Source organism: Staurois parvus, unplaced genomic scaffold, assembly GCF_062004578.1.
Source record: "Staurois parvus isolate SC_StPar_1 unplaced genomic scaffold, SC_StPar_1.0 ptg000640l, whole genome shotgun sequence".
Classification (NCBI taxonomy): domain Eukaryota; kingdom Metazoa; phylum Chordata; class Amphibia; order Anura; family Ranidae; genus Staurois; species Staurois parvus.
This window is the reverse complement of record NW_028318436.1, coordinates 236,189-259,088: the sequence shown is the minus strand read 5'-3', so window position 1 is coordinate 259,088 and position 22,900 is coordinate 236,189. Positions and strand designations below refer to the sequence as shown.

The 22,900-nt window shown below is 41.5% G+C and overlaps 1 protein-coding gene across 2 annotated transcripts in view; it reads left to right on the top strand.

The window, feature by feature from the left end:
- Nucleotides 1-3,283: 3,283 nt before the first annotated feature.
- Nucleotides 3,284-22,900, top strand: part of GPSM3 (G protein signaling modulator 3) — a 68,822-nt gene continuing 49,205 nt past the window's right edge. Inside the window, exon 1 of one of the 2 annotated variants that reach the window (XM_089693913.1) lies at nt 3,284-3,434. The gene's annotated coding sequence lies outside the window, so the exon portion shown is untranslated. Of the gene's footprint in view, nt 3,435-17,654; nt 17,780-22,900 lie in introns of those variants that run through there. The other variant, XM_089693914.1, reaches the window with a different exon arrangement.

Here is a 22,900-nt window from a genome sequence, read left to right as displayed (position 1 = left end):
AGGACCTTTTTCCTTTGGGTGAAAGCAGTGCTCTCTGAAGAGGTCTTACACACCCCCTGCTGAGCCAGAGCTAGAGCTCTCCAATATGCAAAACTCATGCTCCATGCTGATTGGAGAGCTCTAGCTTATCCAGGAAGTGATTTCCTATGATCATCAGCTCCATCTAGCGGCCATAGTGTGGTATCTTCCAGATTGAGGTATTGCAGGAAAAATACAGCATGATGGCCACTAGATGGAGCTGACAATCATACATAATAAACATCTTATTTTTAATAATAGCTCTCTTTAAGATGGCTTTTCTGTGCTATTTCCTAGAGGCGAGCACATTTATTTTTAATCGGGGACAAATCTTTTCTGGGTTTCACAAATGTAATATTTACGAACTGCAACACGCTGCAGGTGCAAACTTCGTGAAAGGTGTTTTGTGGTTGGAAACCACATGAAAGTTTTTTGAAGTCTTGTTGATTTTAGCGACCGAACTATAAATGAGTCACAGCACTATGCCGAGCAATAAAGGGCACAACCACTTGTAAATTGGCTTTATTCTCATAGCTGTCAACTGATGGATGTGCAAATCTGATGTTAATACGAAAGAATTCCCACATTGCAGGAAAAAGGTTTTTAGGGGATGCAAATATGCAAACCCCCCCAAAACCAAAAACACTGTTCTCTTCTTCCACCTGCTGGCCATAACTTGTATTACACATATTCACTTTTCTTTCTATTTTCTATACATATATATTTTTATGCAATATATAGTTATTATTAGTATTATTATTATACAGGATTTATATAGCGCCAACAGTTTTCTCAGCGCTTTACAATATAATGGGAGACAATACAGCAACAATACAGTTCAATACAAGAGGGATAGGAGGGCCTGATCCTGGGAGCTTACAATCTAGTTATGCAATAAATATCACATGAAAACCCACATGAAGACTATTGTACAACCCAAGATGATGACAGTGTATTGCTTTGTGTTTCAGAACTTTTAATGCAGTTATATTCATTTGGTGAACTACCCACCCAATCCCGCCAGCCCAGCCAATCTTATACAATACAGGATGCTATCATTTAAAACAAGAGTGAGACGCGCATGCACAGGCCCATGGGGGGGTGACTTTAACAATTGACTGTGTGGTTCAGAGGAGGCCACACAGTTATTTTCTCACTGGATTGGGGACGGCTTACCATCCATTCATCATAATGCTCGCAATTGCAAGGGCTCACTGGTCAGTATGATCATGTGACCAATGATAAGCACAGCATTGTGATGGATACTCACTATAGGGCTGTGTATTGTGGTGTATGGTATATGCCCCATCATTGATGTCCATGAGAGAAACAGTGCCCCATCGTTGGTGTCAGTGGGAGGAATAATGCCCCATCATTGGTGTCAGTGAGAGGAATAGTGCCCCATTATTAGTGTCAGTTGCAAGAATTATGCCCCATTTTTAATGTCAGTGGGAAAAATATAGCCCCATCATTGGTGTCAGTGGGAGGAATAATGCCCCATCATTGGTATCAGTGGGAGAAATATAGCCCCATCATTGGTGTCAGTGGGAGAAATAATGCCCCGTCATTGGTTTCAGTGGGAGGAATAGTGCCCCATCATTGGTGTCAGTGGGAGGAATAGTGCCCCTTCATTGGTGTCAGTGAGAGGAATAATGCCCCATCATTGGTGTCAGTGGGAGGAATAGTGTCCCATCATTGGTGTCAATGGGAGGAATAATGCCCCATCATTGGTGTCAGTGGGAGGAATAGTGCCTTGTCATTGGTGCCAGTGAGAGGAATAATGCCCCATCATTGGTGTCAGTCGGAGGAATAGTGCCCCATCATTGGTGTCAGTGAGAGGAATAATGCCTCATCATTGGTGTCAGTGGGAGGAATAGTGTCCCATCATTTGTGTCAATAGGAGCAATAGTGCCCCGTCATTGGTTTCAGTGGGAGGAATAGTGCCCTATCACTGGTGTCAGTGGGAGGAATAGTGCCTTGTCATTGGTGTCAGTGAAAGGAATAATGTCCCATCATTGGTGTCAGTGGGAGGAATAGTGTCCCATCATTGGTGTCAGTGGGAGGAATAATGCCCCGTCATTGGTTTCAATGGGAGGAATAGTGCCCCGTCATTGGTTTCAATGGGAGGAATAGTGCCCCGTCATTGGTTTCAATGGGAGGAATAGTGCCCCGTCATTGGTTTCAATGGGAGGAATAGTGCCCCGTCATTGGTGTCAGTGGGAGGAATAGTGCCCCGTCATTGGTGTCAGTGGGAGGAATAGTGCCCCGTCATTGGTGTCAGTGGGAGGAATAGTGCCCCGTCATTGGTGTCAGTGGGAGGAATAATACCCCGTTATTGGTGTCAGTGGGAGGAATAGTGCCCTGTTATTGGTGTCAGTGGGAGGAATAGTGCCACGTCATTGGTGTCAGTGGGAGGAATAGTGCCACGTCATTGGTGTCAGTGGGAGGAATAGTGCCCTGTCATTGGTGTCAGTGGGAGGAATAGTGCCCCATCATTGGTGTCAGTGGGAGGAATAGTGCCCCATTATTAGTGTCAGTTGCAAGAATTATGCCCCATTGTTAATGTCAGTGGGAGAAATATAGCCCCATTGTTGGTGTCAGTGGGAGGATTAGTGCCCCATCAATGGTGTCAGTGGGAGGAATAGTGCCCTGTCATTGGTGTCAGTGGGAGGAATAGTGCCCCGTCATTGGTGTCAGTGGGAGGAATAGTGCCCCGTCATTGGTGTCAGTGGGAGGAATAGTGCCCCATCTTTGGTGTCAATGAGTGGAATATTGCCCCATCGTCGGTGACACATTGCTAATGTCAGTAGGAGGTACAGTGGCCCAATGGCTGGATACAGGCAAGCAAAGAGCCTTAGTTTGGAGACCACTGCTCTAAATGAATACACATCTGGGATCTGGGAATGCAGACACAGAGGGGTTAATATACTAAAACTGTAGAATGCCAAATCTGGTGCAGCTGTGTATGGCAGCCAATCAGCTTCGAACTTCAGCTCGTTCATTTCAGCTTTGACAATAAAACCTGGAAGCTGATTGGTCTCTGTACAGAGCTGCACCAGATTTTGCACTCTCCAGTTTTAGTACATCAGCCCCAGAAGGATAAGTATACTGATGCTCCTGCCAAAAAGTGGTGTCAACTTTGTGCAAAAAAAAAAAAAATAGACATGCCATTGTGTGTATGTCATGAGGCCGGGGCTGCAGTGTGAACACACAGAAACATACACACACCTATTGTGTAGTGCCGAGCGCAGACTGCACAGGAAGTGGCTGACTCTTTGTATAGGAAAAGAGCGACAAAAACCCCCTCGCAGCCTCACACACAGCCAGAGCCAGCAAGCTCGGCGTGGACCCCTGAGCCTCAGAGACCGCACAACCACAGGGAGCGAGGAGACTGAGCGAGGACCGACTCCGAAAGGGTAAGATGCTGCAAGTATTGCAGAAGATAACGCATTGCACAAACTATTTCCTGAGCTGCAAACTTTTCCAGGCTAGAGAATGAAGTTGGGGGGGTCAGTGCAATTGCATTTTCAAAAGGGGTGATGGCAGCCCCATAATTCACTTTATTGCACATGTCAAGGCAAAAAAAAAAAAAACAGTATGGGGTTGATTTACTAAAACTGGAGAGTGCAAAATCTGGTGCAGCTGTGCACAGGAGCCAATCAGATTCCAGGTTTTATTATCAAAGCTTAATTGAACAAGCTGAAGCTACAAGCTGATTGGCTCCCATGCACAGCTGTTGCACTCTCCAGTTTTAGTAAATCATATATATATATCTGCATTCACATTTGCCCGTACTTTATCCCTTTAGGGCTGGTTCACACTATAGAAATGCAGTCCAGATGCATTCCGGATGCATTTTTTATGCGTTCCAGTGCGTTTTTTATGCATTCCTGTTCATTTTTTCCCCACCCTCTCTTCTTCTTCAATTCAAATAGGGACATGTGTGTTCCAGTGTGTTTTTGGTGCGTTCCGATGCGTTTTTGATGCATTTTACCGCGTTCCAGTACAGTTCTCTACAGAAAAAATGCAGCATGTTCTACTTTTTTTTTCTGCAACCAGAATGCACTGGAATTGCAAACACTGATGTGAATTATTATTATTATTATTCAGGATTTATATAGCGCCAACAGTTTGCTCAACGCTTTACAATATAACGGGAGACAATACAGTTCAATACAAGAGGGATAGGAGGGCCTGATCCGGGGAGCTTACAACTATGACATTGACAACCATATAACCTACTTTCTGTGCATTTTGGATGCAGAAAAAAAGCAACTGAAATGCATGTAGTGTGAACTTGTCCTAAAAGAGAAAAATACCTTCTCATCTTCCAGAAATTCGCTCACTTATAAGGCATCGAAATAAATAAATGCACCCGGATTGCTAAAAGGAAAAAATATTAATTGAGTCTTTTTTTTTGCATTGAAGCCTGCAGAGCATCGCAGCCATGATCAGTGAATTGCAGGTGCAATGCATAGGCTCCTGCACACTATTCCTCCTGCCCTGGGCCCCTGCAGAGGTAGGCACCTTCAGTTTGGGAGTTGTAGGGAGTGTAGCACTACCCCCTTAGGAGTTGCTGAGTTTTGGGTCCCCTTGTAATCGTACACAGCCAGGCAACACTCATTTCCTTCCAGCCTTGCACTCCAGAGACAGTATAAAGTCATTGAACTTGTTTTTTTTTTAGTTTTATTAGGGGTTTTGACCTTGGATGGGGATGAGTTATATGGGATGCCCAAGGAACTGTTAAAATGAGGACAACGTCCTGGAACCAGGGGTGGATTGACAACTCATGGGGCCCTCAGGCAATAGGGGATCCTCGCCCACACTCAAAACACAGCCAAAAAAGCCTATGAAAAGTACCAGGGGCATCTCATGGGGTCCCCTATTGACCCCAGTTCCCCTGGGGTCAGTATATATAATAATAATAATAACATGCATTTTATATATATGTATGTGTATATATATATATATATATATATATATATATATAAAATGCATGTTATTATTATTATACAGTATTTATATAGCGCCAACAGTTTGTGCAGCGCTTTACAATATAAGGGAGACAGTACAATTATAATACATTTCAGTACAGAGGGAATGTGAGGGCCTGTGGAGCTTACAATCTAAAGGTTGAAATGCGTTTTTTATATATTAAAAAATATATGAAAAATATTTTTTTAAAACTTATTTTTTAAATATATTCTTCACATGTGTTTTATATCATATAAAAAAGTCATTTTAACATATATTTGTAAATGCATTCCAAAAATGTAGATTTGTATTTTTAAAGACATACAGTATATTTGAAAATGTATTTTTAAAAATATTTTTCATATATTTTGTAATAAAAACACATTTCAACATGCAGTATATATATATATTTGTTGAAATATAGTTTGAAATATATTGAATACGGCCAAAATTGTAGTATTTCAAATATATGTCAATATATTTGGGAAGAATATTTTTAAAATATATTTCAAATATATTTTTCTTCCATGTGTGCTACGTTTCGTGCGATTTGCATAGACATCTGTGTCAGATGTCTTGCAAATCGCACCTGAAATCGGCATGTTCCCCGACATTGAATTGTGCGACTTCACTGTAAGATGAAGATTTCAAAGAAGTCGGGCTTGATGTGTGTGACCGGGGGGGGGGGGGGGGGGTTGGGGGTGGAAGCTGATTGGTTTCTGTGCACAGCTGCACCAGATTTTGCACTCTCCATTTTTAGTAAATCGCCCCCCACAGTTAATTTCGTGCATAGCGGGATGTGTAACTGTCTTGAATCATCCTTCTAGAGCACTACTGCACTGCTCTATTGTCCCAAATATTGAAACTCATTTTCCGTTTTGTTACTTCTTTGGTGCAGATTGGGGACTTTTTTGTGTGAAAAGCTGCACTTAGAATTTTTGTTGACAATTGCTGCTCTAGGCACATCTTTCATTTCAAACCCTTCAAATTAAATTAATATTTGGCACATCCAAAAAAAAAAAGGTCTCTGTGCCAAATATTGTCTTTACAAAATAATTTAAGGGCTTGTTCAGATATGCAGCCTGGGGGGTGGTAAAAGCAGACAGTGGTTTTACCACCCACCTAAATAAGGACATGCAGTCACTCAGATCTGCACACATGCCAATGCTTGCATGGTAATACTTTTCTTCCCAGCCACAGCAAAAATGAAACAGTATATCGCATTTGGCTGGTTGTACTGCCTCCAATTGCGACCCATTTAAGCAAACAGGGCCATGCCACAACTGCACAGGACAGCATTTTCAGGGTCAAAAAGTGACATCTCAACTGTCTAACGCAGGTCGCTTTTCAGGGGGGCTGCAGCACATATGAATGAGCTCTGATGAGCATGGTTTTGCAACAGAATGTCTAATGAGCTCAAATAAATGCAATATATATATATATAAAGTGACCATATATTCACATATAAGTGTGATGGTCAGGGGTCTCCACTCTATATATTTACAGTATATATATATATATATATATATATTGCTGTGAAAGAGTATTTGCCCCCTTCCTGATAATTTCTTTTTTTTTGCATATTTGTCACACTTAAATGATTCAGAGCTTTAAACAAATGTTATTACACAAAGATAACCCGAGTAAATACAAAATGTAGTTTTTAAATGATGATTTACTGTAATAAGGGAAAAAAGCTGTCCAAACCTGCCTGTCCCTGTGTGAAAAAGTAATTCCCCCCTAAACCTAATAACTGGTGGTGCCACCCTTGGTGGCAGCAACTGCAGTCAAGCGTTTGTGATAACTGGCAATGAGTCTTTCACATCACTGTGGAGGAACGTCAGCCAGCTCTTTGCAGCCTTTCACATCGCTGTGGAGGAACTTCGGCCAATTCTTTTCAGCCTTTCACTTTGCTGTGGAGGAACTTCGGACAATTCTTTGCAGCCTTTCACATCGCTGTGGAGGAACTTCGGCCAATTCTTTGCAGCCTTTCACATCGCTGTGGAGGAACTTCGGACAATTCTTTTCAGCCTTTCACATCGCTGTGGAGGAACTTCGGTCAACTCTTTGCAGCCTTTCACATCACTGTGAAGGAACTTTAGCCAACCCTCTGCAGAATTGTTCTAATTCAGCCACATTGGAGGGTTTTTCAAGCATGAATGGCCTGTTTAAGGTCATGCCACAGCATCTCAAGCCGATTTAAGTCCAGACTTTGACTAGGCCTCTCCAAAACCCTAATTTTTGTTTTTTTTTAGCCATTCCGAGATGGTCTTGCTGGTGTGTTTCTGATCATTGTCTTGCTGCATAACCCAAGTAAGCTTGAGGTCAGGAACTGATGTCCGGACATTCTACTTCAGGGTTTTCTGCTAGAGCACAGAATTCATCATTCCATCAATTATGACAAGTCATCCAGGTCCTAAAGCTACAAAGCAGCCCCAGACCATCACACTACCACCACCATGATTGACTTTTGGTATGATGTTCTTTTTACGAAATGCTGTGTTAGTTTTATGTCATATGTAACGGGATGCACACCTTCCAAAGAGTTTAACTTTTGTCTCATCGGTCCACAGAATATTTGCCCAAAAGTCTGGGGATAATCAAGATGTTTTTGAGCAAGTGTGAGACGAGCCTTTGTGTACTTTTTGGTCAGCAGTGGCTTTGGCCTTGGAACTCTCCCATGGAGGATATTGTTGCCCAGTCTCTTTCTAATTCTTGGATCATCATGAACACTGACCTAACTGAGGCAAGTGAGGCCTGCAGTTTTTTAGATGATGTTCTGGGTTCTTTTATGGCCTCCTGGATGAGTTGTTGTTGTGCTCTTGATGTAATTTTGGTAGGCTGGCCACACCTGGGAAGGTTCACCACCATTCCAAGTTTTCTCCATTTGTGGATAATGGGTCTCACCATAGTTCGCTGGAGTCCCAAAGTCTTAGAAATGGCTTTGTAACCCTTCCCAGACTGATACATGTCAATTACTGTGTTTCTCATCTATTCTTGAATTGCTTTGGATTGCATGTGGTTATGTTATTGTAGTACAGAGCAGGATGTCATAGGAAGAGGTATAACAATGTCATAGGTTGGTCTTTGTGAAAATAATTTGCATGCTCCCCTGTGTTTACATGTTGAGCATTTAATATACAGTATGGTTGACAATAGTTTAGTATAGCAGTGCTCTGTGTGCCATTACCGGGGACATTGATGGCAAATGTCTGCAAATGTCTCCAAACAAAACTGAATTTTTAGTCAAGTGGGGAAGGGTTAAAACTTCAGTCTGTGCTTTCCTGTCCTAGTGACAACCACTCCCCTCAATACTTGTACAGGTGTCAAAGATACAGGAAGTGAGGGAAAATCTCTCCAGTGGGGTCAGACAAAGAAGAAAATAACAGCATTTTGAATTCCCCCAGATTCTAAAAGAAGATAAAAGAAACAATCTGGCAGGGGTTAGACTATGGGGCTCGTTTACTCCACAATCACCATGTTCAGTGTGCAATTCCTCCTGCACGTTTTCATGCATTTATGATGCAATAGCTGTATGTTTGAAGTGTGTTTTTGGCATTTTTTTTTTCACTCACATACATTTGTAGTGTGTTTACAATCGAAAAAATGCAGTATGCTGTACTTTTTAAAATGCACATAAAACTACCACAATGCTGTAAACAGTTACACTGCGTTTACCCTTTTGCTGCCAGAGCCCTTTTTTTGCAGGTTTTTTCCCACACGTTTAACCACTTCAATACTGCGCACTTTTACCCCCTTCTTGCCCAGGCCAATTTTCAGCTTTCAGCGCTCTCACACTTTGAATAAAAATTCTGCAGCCATGCAACGTTGTATCCAAATGACATTTTTATCATTTTGTTCACAACTAGAGCTTTCTTTTGGTGGAATTTAATCACCGCCGGGGTTTTTAGCTTTTGCTAAATTAACAAAAAAACACTGAAAATTTTGGGGGAATAAACACGTTTTTCTTTGTTTCTGTTATAAATGTAAATAAATAATTGCTCTTCATAAATTTAGGCCAAGATGTATTCTACTACATTTCTTTGGTGAAAATAACCCAAATCAGTATTTATTCTTTAGTCTGTAGGAAAGTTATAGAGTTCACAAACTATGGGATATATCTGCAAATTGATTAATGCCAAAGTACGGATGGCCATTCTAATTTCTTGAGGCCCAAAAATGTCAGAATAGTACAGATATCCCCCAAATGACCCGGTTTTGCAAAGTAGACAGTCCAACGTATTTCATAAGAGGCATGGCAAGTTATACTTTTTTTGTCATCATTTTTTTGAAAAGGAAGAAATTTAAAAAAATTATTTTAACAATTTTTTTTACATACTGTCACTAGTGCAGTACAGCATCAACATCAGGGGCGGACTGACCATTTGGAAACTCAGGGCACTGCCCGAGGGCCCGGGGTCAGTAAGGGGCCCCATGAGATGCCTCTGGTACCTTTTTCATAGGCTTTTTTGAGTTTGGGCAAGGACACAGGGGCCTCATGATCCCCTATTGCCCGGGGGCCCCATGATTCCCTATTGCCCGGGGGCCCCATGAGTTGTCAGTCCGCCCCTTATCACCATATAACTGGTGCGGTGGTGAGAAGGGACACTGACTGGTGACTGTATAAAAAAAAAAAGATAATTGTTTTCATTTTTTTTTAATTATTTTCATATTTTTTATTCTTTTTTCTTTCTTTTTACTATGACCAAAGTAGTATAATGTTACCATAGTAACATTGTACCACTTTGGGGAAATTAACTTTTTTTTTTACACAATATGATTGCTTATAGCAAAGTGTCTTTGATATAAGCAAGCATTTACCTGAATGAAATCGATTCATTCGGGGTTTTTTGTTGTGATTAGCTGTGATTGGCCACAGCTAATCACATGACACAGATGGGCTGTGATTGGCCCAGTCTGTGCATGTGATCTCTGTGACCAATCACAGCTAGTGACACAATTGTATACAATGGATGGCATGAAAGGAAGCCATTCATTGTTTACAATTGTCATGTGACCTGCTGTGATTGATCACAGCAGGTCACATGGTATTGGCAATGGCCGGTACACAGATCTGTCATCTGCTGTGTCTGAGGTACACAGCCAGTAACAGATCTTGCCACAGTGAGGCCCTGCGGGTATGGGCATGGCATGATCCGGGATGGACGTCATATGATGCCCACCCGGCTCGACGAGAGTCCCGCTCAGCCATCATTTTCCTATTGGCCTGATGGGACCTGGTTAAAAAATAATTTTAGGCCTGAAGATTAGCTAAAACACCCAAGCAGCATATATTTCCTGAAAGTGGAGACCCTGGAGGATAAAATGGTGATTGTTCCAAATTTTTATGTCACACAATATTTATACTGTACAATGGTGTATCAAGCTCAAATTTTCAGTAAAAAAATACACATAAATGTATTTTAGTGCACACAAATGCAATATATCCCCATTTTAAAAAACAAATTACATATTAAATAAGGGATTGCAGCGAGTAAAAAGATACCAAACATGTCGAGCTTTAAAATTGTGTGTGCTTGTGAAATAACGATGAACTTTTGTACCTCACATTTTTTATAGGCGGCACTTTAACAGCCCTACAGGTCATCTGTTTAGAGTTAACAGTGAATAATGGTCTGAGAATGATTGTCCTACGGCCATTATTGCTGTTATGGCCATAGAATTATTGTGTGTGGTGACATGTAGTGCAATCAATGATTCCGTATGTACGCACCCCCGACTCTTGTGTTTATGTTCATATGTGCGTGTATGTGGGCATGGGGCAGACTCACAATTTTGGGGGTTTTGGGTGTTACAATCATTTTTTTTTTTTTAATTTCACTTTAATTTTATCACTTAGAGGACCAAAAGTCCCCTATGTGATGCATTTTGTTTAGATGGAGAAAGTGAAAGTTAAACTCGGAAGTGACACACATTCCTTCATTATAGCTATGGAAGATCAGCGAATGGATATTCACTGTTCTCCCTCCCCACTACCCAGTGACATCACCATGGGGGTCCTGGGCCTGTCGGTGGGACAGTGGAGATCAGGAAACATGGTGGTGGAGGGGTGTTTGGGGGGTAGGCGCACTACCAGAAGGTTCGTGGAAGGGAATGGGCAGCTGTACAGACATATGGCGGTGGCACTGAAAGCGTTAAAAAAAACACCTTCGACTACAGCTGGTGTAAATGAACCCTGAAAGATTCCATCTACACAAACTTGTTTTCCAGTTGGCAGCTGGAGCATTAAACCACCAACCGGCATCTAATATCTCCTGTTGACTGTGGTTGAGGGAGATGTGCGCTTTTGAGATCCCGGGTTTGCACACCTGTCACAGTGAGCACACAGGGGCCCCACTCTCCATGTTGAGGTTTAATATCTATTACATTATGGAGAATTCAACAAGATGATTGGGAGGATCCAAGACTCCAAAGTGGGACTTATCCCAGAGAAGCTGGGACCTGGCAGCAGTGAAAAGCACAAATTCATTTGGAAAGCTTATTGGCTCTGGTGAGGCAGCTCACAGGGAACAAGGCAACCCTCCAATGGGTACCCCACTTTAACCACTTGCCTACCGGGCACTTTTACCCCCTTCGTGCCCAGGCCAATTTTCAGCTTTCAGCACTGTCGCACTTTGAGTGTCAATTGCACGGTCATGCAACACTGTACCCAAATGAAATTTTTATCATTTTTTTCACACAAATAGAGATTTATTTTGGTGGTATTTATTCACCACTGGGTGTTTTAAACAAATGAAAAAAGACTGAAAATTTTGAAAAAATGTTTTTCTTAGTTCCCATTATAATATTTTCCAAACAGGTAATTTTTCTCCTTCACTGATGTGCATTGATGAGATTGCACTGATGGGCACTGATAGGCAGCACTGATGGGCACTGATGATGGGGCACTGATGAGGCTGCATTGATACGTGGCACTGAAGGACACTGATAGGCAACACTGATGGGCAATAATAGGCTGCACTGATGAAGCGGCACTGGTGGGCATTGATGAGGAGGCACTGATGAGGCTGCAATAATACGTGGCACTGATGGGAGCTGATAGGCAGCACTGAAGAACACTGATAGGTAACACTGACTGGCAGCACTGATAGGTGGCACTGACGGGCACAGATTGGCAGCACTGCTGGGAACAGATTTGCAGCACTGCTGTGCACTTTTGGGGCTGCACTGATAATCAGTGTAAATGTCTCCTTTCAGACTTGCCAATTATAGGCAGTACTTTCCTCATACTGTGACAGCGTGAGGAAAGTACCGCCGATAACCGGCAAGTGTGTTTGCATGGTGATCAGCTGTGATTGGACACAGCTGATCACATGAAAAAAGGCCTCAGTGATTGGCCCTTTACCGTGTCATGTGATCAGCTGTGTCCAAAGGACACAACGATTACAGGGAGCGGCGGGTGTGCGCTGCTGGGGGCAAGCAGTGGGGGGTTGTTCTGGGAGGATGTCATATAACGCCCTCCCAGAACTGGAAGACAGCGCTGTAGCCATCATTTGGCTATAGCGTGATCAGGAAGAGGTTAATGATTATTCATAATACAGCACATAAAACAGCCAATGCGTTTCAGGGGTCAAACTTCTCCTCCTTCATCAGGACTTCATATCAAGTCAGAGCTTTAAGCCAGCCATTGATGGAGCTATTTTCTTTTCGTGGTTGCAGGAAAGAATTAGATTCCCCCATCAACACAGTGAGTTTTGTTGGGGGAATCCCTCCCGTGGAGCTATTGTGTTCTCCCAGCTCGGAGAACACACAATGATTATTGCTAGCGGCTATAGCCACTAGCAATAATCGCATGAAAAATCTGACAGGCTGGTGGATCAATTGATCAACTTGGGTAGAATCAGCCTGCCCATACATGGTTCAAATCTTGGCCAGTCCCTGTTGAACTGGCTGAGATTCGAACTGTCTATGGCGGGCTGTAATGGACTCAACAATAAACTCTGCTAAGCTTGTAGGGTAGGTGCAGTTTACCCTCTACTCCGTGTTGCTGACTGCAGTAGAGAGGAAATGGAGGATGATAGGAACAATGCTCTTCTGCTGCCTCCATGGGTGTCATGAGGGGAGCAGTGATCAAATTGGATGCTGCAAGACAGGATGACCTCAGCAGCCATCTTTAGCGAGGGCAATGCTAATAAATAGCAGTGATCTGCTGCAGTTGCCTTGCAGTTGTAAAGCGGAGAGCAGGATCCATGCTGGATAGGGACAGATCACTTAGCCCCAGGTAGAGGTTCCCGATCAGGAGGGTCAGACTAAGAACACCGCTATCTCCTGGACTCCCGCACTGTGACAAGAGTTGGATTAGTTCTTTCAAGTGCAGTCACACCACTACTCTAAGGGCCGCCCCTCTTCTCAGATGCTGTTCCGGCAATGTAAGCCTTGTTTGACCGACCACCCCAAATGTTAGAACTAGTCGAATGTGAAGCTAACACTGCTGGGAGCTTACGCACCTGTGTTGTCTGTATTGTTGTGGCGCTACACCACAGTGTTGGAACTGTTGAGACAAGTACTTTGCCGCTGTTCTCATCGTCTTATTGGTGACTTTCATCTAACCCAGGGGTCTCCAGACTTTCTAAACAAAGGACCAGTTTACTGTCCTTCAGACTTTAGGAGGGCCCAGTGGGAGTAGAAAATGTCCCAGCATCAGTAGAAGTAAAAAAAAAATTACATAGTGCTTGTAGTCAGTGGAAGGAGGAATACTGTCAAGTCATTGGTATTAGTTGGAGGAACAGTGCCCCATCATTGGTATTAGTGGGAGGAATATTGTCCCACCATTGGGGTTAGTGGCAAGAATAGTGCCCCATCATTGGTGTCAGAGGGAGGAATAGTGCCCCATCGTTGGTAGTAGTTGGAGGAATAGTGCCCCATCATTGGTATTAGTTGGAGGAATATTGCCCCATCATTGGTATTAGTGGGAGGAATATTGCCCCACTATTGGGGTTAGTGGCAAGAATAGTGCCCCATCATTGGTGTCAGTGGGAGGAATAGTGCACCATCATTAGTATCAGAGGAAGGAATAGTGCCCCATCCTTTCTATTAGTTGGAGGAATAGTACCTAATTGGTTATATCAGTGGGAGGAATTGTGTCCCATGATTGATGTCAGTGGAAGGAAAAATGCTCTATAGTTGGTGCTAGTGTAAAAAATGGTGCCTCCTTGTTGGTGTCAGTGGGAGGAATAGCACTCCAAGGGCTGGATAGAGGCAAGCAAAGAGCAGGGGCCGCAGTTTGGAGACCACTGATCTAACCAACAAATAATTGTGCCACTTCACATGGCCTCTGTATGCCATTGGGTAACAACTAACTGGCCCTGCCCACAAGCAATGGCATTGTATGGATGGATCAGACAAGACCAGTGAAATGATACTAGCCAATAATGCTGGAATATCCTCACTGATCTTACCTGATCTATTCATACAACATCCTTGCAGAAAAACATCTCCTGTGACTGTGCAGCCTCTTTGTCCCAATAGATTTCAAAGCATTGCCTGCAGGAAGTACCTGGAGTTTAGACACACAGAAAAAAATGGCCCTTTCACGGTGTATGGGCCTCAGCCCCTGAGTGAATGAAGCCTTAACAAGCCTTGGTCAATGGCTTTTAATCCTATTCAATCCAAATTCTAAATTGAAAATAAAAAACATTAAACACATGCGTTAACCATTTGACCTCCGGAAGGTTTTACCACCTTCATGATCAAGGCATTTGGCTGTGAAGCCGCAAGCTGGGTGCCCACACTGAAGATGCCTTCACCAGGGAGAGAAGACGGTTGGTGAATCCGGCGGTGGTGAAAACACAGCTGGACCGAGGGACAGGTAAGTGTCTGCATTTTAAAAGTCAGCAGCTACAGTTTTGTAGCTGCTTTCATTTATTTTTTTTTTTAGGTGAAACTCTGCTTTAATTTCTGAACTTATTTGTTTTGGTTTGGATTGCATGGGTTGTTACCGACATGTTGTGAATATTTCATGTCAATAGCACCTTTAGAACTACATTTACTGAGAAAAATGGAGATGTGTTTAATACTTATTATACCAGCTGTAGCTATAGATGCTGTACTGTAATGGCGATGATCAATGACTCATAGTGGGATTGTGATAGTGTGGTGGACAATCTGGCGCTAACAGACACTAGCTAGGAGGGTCACTAACTGACCCTGACGTTGCTAGTGACACTCATACAGTGATCAGTGATAATTCTGTTCACTGTCACTGTACTAATGACACTGGCTGGGAAAGGGTTAACATCTAGGGACAATCAAGGAGTAACTGTGTGCCTAACAACTGTAATATGTGTAATATGTGCTGCTTTTACTCACTAATCTGATCCAGCTTTTCAGGTAGAAGAAACAGCCAGACCGCTGTTTATAGTACACAGAGTGCTGTGTGTGTTTGTAAACCAGCCGATCAGCAGATTTCAGCTGAAATCTGCTGGCAAACTTGTGCTGTGTTCAATCACAACATGGCTTGGCACAGGGCGCACGCATGCGCACCAAAACCCAGAGGCAAGACAGCAACATACATGTACATTGCCGAGCCTGTACCTGTAGCTGGCCAGCTAAGACCAGTCCTAGGTTGTTAATATGGTTCACATATATGTGTATACCAAACCTGCCAATAACCTCAGTACAGTGTATATGTGCATATGTTAAAGCCAAAAGCAGAATCATTGCTGTAATTTATGTCTTTGATTGTTATATGACATTTATATATTCATTGTGTTAGCAGAAGCAGAAAAGGAAAATATGCCTTTAAGAGTTAGTTAAAGATGAGCCAATCACAGACAGCCTCACACTGTACAGAGCCTTAACCAATCCCAGCCAGTTTCACATCTATGCCTGTGTAAAACTCCCTGCTAGGATTTTCTAGAGACACATGATCACCAGACAGAAGAGGAAACAGACAGTTCCAATCAGAAAAGCTTTATGGGGACAGAGAAGGCCAAATAGGTATTTAATGCACTTGTGTGTTCCTCTGTTGTTTAACAGTGCAGGTAGATCTGTATGTAAAAACTGTTGTATGTTTACTTTAGTTCCACCGAACTTATCGAATTTCCGAACTTATCGAATATAACGAATTTATAAATCCAAGTGAATTTATCAATCTATTGAAATATACAGAACAAATTTATCGAATCTATTGAACCTATCGAGATAAGCTATCGCATCAAATCACTGTAATATGAAAGAAATAAGCTACTGTATGATAAATGAAACAAGCCATTGTAAGCAGTTATATGAAGAAGATTGAAGTTATTAAAGAAGTTAACTAAAGTATTCGGTGTGCTCTTTAAACCTACTGCATCCATAGAGCGGCATTGGAGGAATTACAGAGTAAAGTCAGTCTACTCAAACAAAGAAACAGCAATTGCATAATTTTTCTAATGCCACAGCGCACTAGGCACCAAAGGGTGCTGCGCCTGCCACAGTACCAGCCACCCTCCCGCAGTATATTCACTGTGAATGGTTAGCAGGAGGTTAAAGGATGTAAAAACGCATGTCAACCCATATGGAAAAAAAAAATATATTTGAAACATATTTTAAAAATATTCTTCCCAAATATATTGACATATTTGAAATGCTACAATTTTGGCCATATTCTATATATGTATGTATATATATATATATATATATATATATACATATATATATATATATATATATATACACACACACATACATATATTTATATATATATATATACATACATACATATATACACACACACATACATACACACACACACTTTTTTATTACAAAATATATGAAACATATTTTAAAATTCTAATTTACTGTATGAATACAAATCTACATTTTTGGAATGCATTTACAAATATATGTAAAAGTATATGTTAAAATGACTTTTTTAAATGTTAAAAAAAATCTGAAGAATATATTTTAAAAATATATTTTTTAAAAATGTGTTCTTCAGATTTTTTTTAACATATAAAAAAGTAATTTTAACATATATTTTTACATATATTTGTAAATGCATTTCAAAAATGTAGATTTGTATTTTTAAAGACATACAGTATATTTGAAATGTATTTTTAAAAATATTTTATACACATACAGTATATATATATATATATATATATATTTTTTTTTTTAAAATATATTTTTAAATATATCAAATATGGCCAAAATTGTAGCATTTCAAATATATGTCAATATATTTTGGAAGAAAGTATTTAAAATATATTTTATATTTTTCTTTCATGTGGGAATGCACAAAGGAAATGCAGGTTGATGCATGACAACGCTCCTGCCTAAAGCTACAAAAGCCACATCTCTATAGATGAGCCCTAAAAGTCATCTAATATGGAACTGCAGCATGAAATGATGAGAGAGTCGGTATTATGGGACATGCTATGCCTATGGTGCATCACACTTCCATGCCCACAATTCAGATCATGACTAATTTTGAATTTAAAGGGATTTCTGAGATTCCAATGACAAATCTCTAAAAGCCAGAACCCTGCCACAAAATCAGGGCTCTGGAGCAGAAGGATTGTTTTTAGATAAGGGAGGAGAGAAGTGTTCCTGTCTCCCAGATAAAACAAAAACCTTCACTTTTAAGTCTTGACTACAAAAGATGGGAGGGGGAGGCAGCCGCCTGCCACTTACTTGGGCAAAAGAGAAGCAAACAGAGGAAGAGAGGAAGAAATGAGGAAGAGAGAGAGCGGAAGAAGAGGCGTAGAGGGAAGTAACAGCTTAGTAAGCAAGAGAAATAGAACATAGCGAGACGGCTGCAAGCTCGAGCGATGCACAAAACAAGGTGAGTACGCTCAGTCTGTACAACGCCCCGTCTATGACAGCTGCAGCTAGGCTACGTGGTTGGATACATAACAGTGAGAAGAATCCCTTCTTTGTAGTTGTAGAACTGGGGCCAAATAAATGGACAGTGGGGTCATTAGGACCCTGCCAGAAAACTTTTCTCTATCACAAACTGCTAGTAAAGTCCAACCACTCCCAGATGTCAGAGGATGTCAGACATTACTAGGGCTGGAGTTTAATAGTTTTTAGTGGCCACACACCTTGAACATAATTTATGTTTTTAAAGCTCATTTTTGGTCTCGCAAATAACTATATAATTGCATAGTACTTTACTCCTGAATACCTACAATGCTGACCAGTCCATTAGACTTGGGGGTCCTTGAGCAAGAAAACTGGACCATTAGCTTCCCACTTGTAGGCCAAAAGTGAAAACCGATTAGTGTGGCCACATGATTCCATCAACCTCAAATGTTATTTCAGCATTTAAAGAGTAGGCTGGCCATACATTATACAATTTTCTTGAGATTTTTGGTTTAGATTTACCAAAAACAATATAATAGGAGGTCAAACCTAACAACACTTTCAATTGTATCCAGTTAGGCAGGCTCTTGCACTACAGGGTTGAAGGTAAATCTAAAGGAAATTGGGCAGAAATTGGACAGAAAATTGTATAGTGCATGGCCAGCCTAAGTCTCGGGCACACAGGTAACTACAGGGGAAACTCAAAAAATTAGAATATTATACAAAAGTTCATTTATTTCAGTAATGCAACTTAAAAGGTGAAACTAATATATGAGATAGACTCATTACATGCAAAGCAAGATAGTTCAAGCTGTGATTTGTCATAATTGTGATGATTATGGCTTACAGCTCATGAAAACCCCAAATCCACAATTTCAGAAAATTAGAATATTGTGAAAAGGTGCAATATTCTCGGCTCAAAGTGTCCCACTCTAATCAGCTGATTAAGCCATAACACCTGCAAAGGGTTCATGAGCCTTTAAATGATCTCTCAGTCTGGTTCAGTAGGAATCACAATCATGGGAAAGACTGCTGACCTGACAGTTGTGCAGAAAACCATCATTGACACCCTCCATAAGGAGGGAAAGCCTCAAAAGGTAATTGTAAAAGAAGTTGGATGTTCCCAAAGTGCTGTATCAAAGCACATTAATAGAAAGTTATGTGGAAGGGAAAAGTGTGGAAGAAAAAGGTGCACAAGCAGCAGGGATGACCACACCCTGGAGAGGATTGTCAGGAAAAGGCCATTCAAAAGTGTTGGGGACTTTCACAAGGAGTGGACTGAGGCTGGAGTCAGTGCATCAAGAGCCACCACACACAGACGGATCCTGGACATGGGCTTCAAATGTCGTATTCCTCTTGTCAAGCTGCTCCTGAACAACGAACAACGTCAGAAGCATCTTACCTGGGCTAAAGAAAAACAGACCTGGTCTGTTGCTCAGTGTTCCAAAGTCCTCTTTTCTGATGAGAGCAACTTTTGCATCTCATTTGGAAACCAAGGACCAGAGTATGGAGGAAGAATGGAGAGGCACACATTGCAAGATGCTTGAAGTCCAGTGTGAAGTTTGCACAGTCTGTGTTGATTTGGGGAGCCATGTCATCTGCTGGTGTTGGTCCACTGTGCTTCATTAAGTCCAGGGTCAACGCAGCCGTCTACCAGGAGATTTTGGAGCACTTCATGCTTCCTTCCGCAGACGAGCTTTATGGGGATGCTGACTTCATTTTCCAGCAGGACTTGGCACTTGCCCACACTGCCAAAAGCACCAAAACCTGGTTCAAGGACTGTGGGATTACTGTGCTTGATTGGCCAGCAAACTCGCCTGACCTGAACCCCATAGAGAATCTATGGGGCATTGCCAAGAGAAAGAGAAAGATGAGAGACATGAGACCGAACAATGCAGAAGAGCTGAAGGCCGCTATTGAAGCATCCTGGTCTTCCATAAGACCTCAGCACTGCCACAGGCTGATAGCTTCCATGCCACGCCGCATTGAGGCAGTAATTGCTGCAAAAGGGGCCCAAACCAAGTACTGAGTACATATGCATGCTTCTACTTTTCAGAGGTCCGATATTGTTCTATGTACAATCCTTGTTTTATTGATTGCATGTAATATTCTAATTTTCTGAGATTGTGGATTTGGGGTTTTCATGAGCTATAAACCATAATCATCACAATTATGACAAATCACGGCTTGAACGATCTTGCTTTGCATGTAATGAGTCTATCTCATATATTAGTTTCACCTTTTAAGTCGCATTACTGAAATAAATGAACTATTGCACGATATTCTAATTTTTTGTGTTTCACCTGTATACGCTCACAGGAACCTTTATTGCGTACACCTTGCTAGTACCGGGTTGGACCCCCTTTTGCCTTCAGATCTGCCTTAATTCTTCACGGTATAGATTCAACAAGGTGTTGGAAACATTCCTTAGAGATTTTGGTCCATATTGACATGATTTACTGTTGCCTTTCTATCATCTCGATCCAGTCTGCCCATTCTCCTCTGACCTCTGATATCAACTAGGCATTTATGTCCACACAACTTCTCTTTTTTTGGACCATTCTCTGTAAACCCGAGAGATGGTTGTGCATGAAAATCCCAGTAGATCAGCAGTTTTTGAATTACTCAGACCAGCCTGTCTGGCACCAACAACAATGCCACATACAAAGTCACATAAATCTCCTTTCTTCCCCATTCTGATGCTCGATTTGAATTTCAGCAAGTCGTCTTCACCATGTCCATATGCCTAAATGCATTGAGTTGCTGTCATGTGATTGGCTGATTAGCAATTTGTGTTACCAAGCAATTGAGCAGGCGCACCTAATAAAGTGGTGAGTGTATGTTTGTTTGCATAGTACTTTTCTTGTGACTACCTATACTGCTAACCAGTCCTTCAGATGTGATGGTTATTGTGCAAGAAGACAGGTTGAGGGACTTGCCCTCTGTAGGCCAAAACTAACAACAGTTTTGTATGATGACCTGGTTCAATGCACCTCAAGTGTTATTTAAATATTTAAAGGAAACTTTTGGACACACAGATAACTATACGGTTGCACAGTACTTTCCTCTTGACTACCTATACTGCTGACCTGACCAGATATGGTGGTCTGTAGACAAGAAAACTGGTTGATGGACTTGCCCTTTGTTGGCCAAAACTAACAACAATTTTGTGTATCCCACAATTCCAGGCCCCTCAAATGGTATTTAAGTATTTAACAAGAAATCGTGGGCACACAAGTAACTATATGGTTGTATAGTACAAGTATTTTCTTGACTACATATATTACTGCTGACCAGTCAATCAGATTTGGTGGTCTTTGGGCAAGAAGACTGGTAAATGGACTTCCTCTTTGTAGGCCAAAACTGACAACAGTTTTGTGTGGCCATGTGGTTCCATGCACTTCAAACCTTAAGTATTTAAAGCCAATTAATGGGCACACAAGTAGCTATATAACTGTATATTGCTTTCTTCTTGACTTGTAACGCTGACCAGTCCTTCAGATATGGTGGTCATTGGCTAACAAGACTAATAGATGAATTCTCCTTTGTAGGCCAAAACTGACAACATATGGTTGCATAGTACTTTGACTTCCAGTATGGGTGAGCACTCCTTCAGCCATGGTGGTCATTGGTCACTAACACTGGTCAATGAGCTGACTACTTGTAAGCCAGCATTCGTAGCTCTTAACTGCACTTGAATCGGAGTAGCTGTTTTGGAACCAAGGCTCTCTATCTCTATCACAAACCGCTAGCAAAATTGTATTATTAAACCCCCACATTTCATAGAATGTCAGAGGTAAGGATCACCAAGGCTATATTTTAATGTGCTGTCCCATAACAACAATTTTTGGGAGTCAAATGATTCCACACACCTCAAAAATAATTTATGTTTTTAAGCTAAATTCTGTGCACACAAGTAACTATATGGCTGCATAGTACATTCCTCTTGCCTACCTATATTGCTGATTAGTCCATCAGATAGAGTGGTTATTAGGCAAGACGACTGGATGGACTTCCCTCTTGCAGCCAGAACTGACAACAGTTTTGTGTGGCCACACAGTTCTATGTGCTTCAAAGGTTATTTAAGTATTCAAAGACAAATCTTGGGTACGCAAGTAATTGTATAATTATATAGAACTTTCCTTTTGACTTCCTGTACTGCTGATAAGTCCTTCACACATGGCAGTCATTGGGCAAGAAGAATGGTCAATAGGCTGCCCATTTGTTGATTTATCCCTGTTTCTATTTTGGAACCCAAACCCGCTATTTACAGTTGTGCTCAAAAGTTTGCATCCCCTGGCAGAAATTGTGAAATTGTGGCATTGATATTGAAAATATGACTGATCATGCCATAAAATGCTCTTTTATTGAAGGATGATGATCCTATGAAGCCATTTATTATCAAATAGTTGTTTGGCTCATTTTTAAATCATAATGATAACAGAAATCACCCAAATGGCCATGATCAAAAGTTTACATACCCTGGAATGTTTGGCCTTGGTCCAGACACAAGGTGACACACACGGGTTAAAATTCCAATTAGAGGTTAATGTCCCACATCTGTGGCTTTTTAAATTGCAATTAGTGTCGGTGTATAAATAGTCATTGAACTTGTTAGCTCTTAAATGGAAGCACTGACTAGGCTAGATACTGAGCCATGAGGATCAGAAAAGAACTGTCAAAAGTCCTGCGTAACAAGGTAATGGAACTTTATAAAGATGGAAAAGGACATAAAAAGATGTCCAAAGCCTTGAATATGCCAATCAGTACCGTTAAATCACCTTGTCAAGGATCCGGGTGTGACCAGAGGTGTGTGGACTGACACAGGGAAGTAACAGGCTTTAGGAATGATATAATAACAATATACTTATTATTAGCCAGCCAAATATACAACGCACAGTAAACAAACCAACCTTCTACTAATCTTAGTATGTGCAGGAACACAGGCGTAGTCAGGGCTGGAGAGGTGGAATGGTCAGGCCGGCCATATGGTTCTGTTAACGACCGTCTGGTGGTACCTCTAGCAGTCCTCAGGACAGGATTCCCCAGGGCGCGGAGTCTAAGTCCCAGTCTGCTTATTCACCAGGGCCCCTGATGGTGG